General features: G+C 45.1%; 1 long non-coding RNA gene across 1 annotated transcript; it reads right to left on the bottom strand.

Moving 5' to 3' along the window:
- Window positions 1-3,172: 3,172 nt before the first annotated feature.
- Window positions 3,173-3,595, bottom strand: LOC119315253. Its single transcript, XR_005152655.1, has 3 exons — window positions 3,565-3,595; window positions 3,324-3,439; window positions 3,173-3,236 (listed from the first exon to the last, which is right to left on the bottom strand). It is a non-coding gene; the product is annotated as an uncharacterized LOC119315253 (long non-coding RNA).
- Between the last annotated feature and the right edge of the window lie 2 nt (window positions 3,596-3,597).

Genomic DNA, 3,597 nt, shown 5'->3' with positions numbered 1-3,597 from the left:
CAAAGCTTCGATAACCATGTTGGTTTCATGGTGATCTGGAATGAGCGTAATGCAAGGGTGTTTAGACACAAGAGTGCCCCTCCGCATGTTTTGCTAAACAATGTGATCGAAGAGTCTAACCTTTGGGTTAAAGCCGGGGCGAAAAAATTAGGGTCTTTCTTATTGCGAGAGTAATTGCCATGCCGTTTATTGGCACTGTGTTGTAACAAACTCCTTCTCCTCCTCATTTAATATATGAGGCAAATCTTTTGCCTCCGTTTAAAAAAAAGTTCTCCTGTCCATCTTTGGACCCAATTCCAAACGGCCGAAGTAGAGAAAGGGTTGTCCTTGCACAAGTGTGTTGTTGGTGTTTCTTCTATAGGGCTGACACATCACTACAAGAAATATGTCAACTTGTGACCACCACTATTGGTCACTGAAAGGTCACAAATTTCCATTTGCGACCTTTTTGTGACCAAAAACAGAAGGTCAAAAGCTGGCGGTCATAAACTGACTATAGCGACCTTTCTTCTGGAATGGTCGAAGACGTTTACGACCAAAATATGTCCACTATGGCGTTTTGGTCACTAGCAACCTCCCCAGGCCACGTAAGCATCCAGCGTGGCAAGCTGATGTGGCACAAGATTCAGCCCGGTCCAATTCAGTTTTCTACATGGGCCTAGCCCATTAATTCAGCCTTTCTATATTTTTTCTGTCAATTTTTGGTCGACTTCATGGGTCTGGCCCAACATTGCAGCCTTTTTTATTATTGGGCCTTGGCCTTTTCGTCTAAATAATTATAATTTCCTTTTTTTATTCAATGGGTCCACCAGTCAGATGGGTCCCAGTTGTCAGGTTTGGGTCTGGTAAGTGAGTCCCATCTATCAGGCTCATATTCTTCATATTTCAACTAGTATTTAACTTGGCAGACAAAAGCACACATGATACTTCAAATAAGAGCAACCAGATCACGTTGCCAATACATATGACCATGTGTAATACAGTACTTTACAAGATCTACATGTGTAACGAGCTCTACAAGTGTGATACAATACTGCTTTACAAGAAAATGACGACATGCCGGACTCGCTAGACAACCATAGTCAAGGCTGGGAACAAACAAAACGGCAACATGGCTTCCTCTATCAGGGCTGCCGGTGCTGCTCCTTCCCCGCCGCCGCCGCACAGGTGAATTTCCTGCACAAGTGAAATTAGACTGAATCTGTAAACTTGTTTATACTCCTGGACTGTGTTTGGAATGAATTTGGAGTACAAGGAAACCAAAACAATATCTGGACTGTGTTTGGACTAAATTTGGACTGAACTTAACTGAAACAATGATCAGGACAATGAACAGTACACAAAACATTATAGTCCAGAACCATATGTGATTGACGGTACCCCAACATTACACAAAGGATGGTCAATGATCAAGACTAGTGTGCAATGATATATACCTTTGGTGACCGGGCTAGAATAATGGACCATAGCCTGAGGATCACGATGTTCGTCGTCTTGACGTACTCGTGCACCTTCTTCATGATGTGATGTGCCTCCACTATACTCTCCATCGTCATCTTGTCCGAGGACTTGTCGATGATCACCTCTGAGCATATCTCACCTATCTTTCTCTGCTTGGCCCGAACCATCGCGCACACCGCTAGTAGCAAGGATGCTGCCAGTGCATAACCGACCCACTCACTGCAATAGAAAAGATGAAACTTGCATATTATTCCAAGTCCCATTTTCAACTTGAGTACACACAAATATGTAACCAGGATTCAATGAAAATGATGCTTATAATCTTAATGATGCACTAAGCAGACTAACGGAAATATATATGGGAGGTATTCAGAAACATGTTTAATGGAAATATCCAGCTTGGAGATATTCAGAAGCATGATACTCCTAATCATGTACTTATGCTGAGAATATTTATGCTTGCATGTTCAGAATATATACTCTACTCAGCTTTACTAAGAAATATTGTTAAATCTTGTTCGGTCTTGTTAAATACTCCAAGCAACTAATCCTACTGCGACTGCATCTTGAGTATAGTTACTCCAAGCAACTCTCTCGAACGAGTACTAACTAGAAAGAGCACCATGGGGACGGGGAGGGTTGGATGGAAATCTCACCAGGATGAGGTCGAAGATGAACCAGGAGGTGCCGAAGAGGAACACGAACAGGGACAGCAGGAACGACATGAACTCCAGCCCTCTTCGACCAACCTCTGCACAAGCACAACCACACGCATGTCTCATGATTCAGTAGTCAGCGCGTACACCAAACTGTTGACTGTGGATTTCAGAAATGTGTGCGTGCGTACCGTGAAGACGGCGATCCGTGAAGCTGATCGTGACGTTGATGCAGGGCACGGCGATGGCGCCAAGCCGCGATGCCGCCGCCGAGGACGACGAGGGAGAGGACCAAGACCCCCGCTTGCAGTCGGTGGTGGCGACCAGGAACATACAAAGAGTACAAGAACAAACAAAGCTCATGGTTACACTTAATTCACATTTTCTAACTCTCTTTTTACATGTATAAGATGCTAGAAATAAGATGTAGAGTTTTCAAAAAATAACCAGCATACTTGCATTTTGCAGTGCTACTGTGTGCACTAGACAACAATCATTTATGGACTTAATTCAAAACACTTGTAACATAACAGAAGCAGGGTGAACAGGGTACCGCATTTGATACCAACTGAGAACACTTATTACATAACAAGACAAGAGCAAAGTGAACTTAGTGTCGCAGTGTTGTTTAAGAGAGCAGCTCGTTCAATTTAAATTCACACCGAATGAGGCCAGAACCAACTTACATGATCTGGTATAAATCTACCAAATACCCTATTTCAGCAACATCACAGAACACACGAACTAAACCTAACATACAAGTGAGGTCACGACCAATATACATGACCTAGTAAGGAACCAAGGACCTTCAGTAGAAACCACCAAAACCTCGGCACGATCCACAGAAACAATATTATTCTACCGTTTGGTTAAAGCTAGAACACTGCGACGCTGCATACATCTCCCTATGCAGCAACTAAAATCAAGTGTCTTCGCCATACACAAGACCAACACGGTACCAAAAATGATCTATTGCACAACCACGGTAGTTAGTACCAGCCAACACAGTTAAAGTTGCATCCACGGATCATGGCAACTGGAGAGAAGTGATATACCTCGTTGATGGCGAGCATCTAGCCGTTGGCCTTCTTCACCTTCTTGAGCTTCCTCAGGAAGTACCTGCGTGCAAACAACCAAACAATCAAACACATAAGCGCCGATGAAACCAGCGCGCGAGGAAGATCGAGGTCGGGGGAGGAGACTGACCAGAACTTGGACTTGGCGCGGACCTCGTTGGTGGCCCAGAGCTTCATGCGGTAGATCTTGGGCTGCTCATCGCCGGGGGTTGGCAGCGCGCGACCCACCACCTGGTACTGGTGGAACTGCACGCAAACATAGAGAGGTCAACCACGATGGGGGTAAGATCGATGGCGCGACGGATCTAGAGGACTGGGGGAGGACGGCGGGGCGGGGAAGAGAGAGAGAGAGAGAGGAAGGAGGAGCATACCCTGTGGGCGACCATTCTGGCGAGCTCTTGAGA

Source organism: Triticum dicoccoides, chromosome 6A (assembly GCF_002162155.2).
Source record: "Triticum dicoccoides isolate Atlit2015 ecotype Zavitan chromosome 6A, WEW_v2.0, whole genome shotgun sequence".
Taxonomy (NCBI): Eukaryota; Viridiplantae; Streptophyta; class Magnoliopsida; order Poales; family Poaceae; genus Triticum; species Triticum dicoccoides.
Note: the sequence above shows the minus strand (reverse complement) of the source record. Positions and strands in the feature narration are given on the sequence as shown.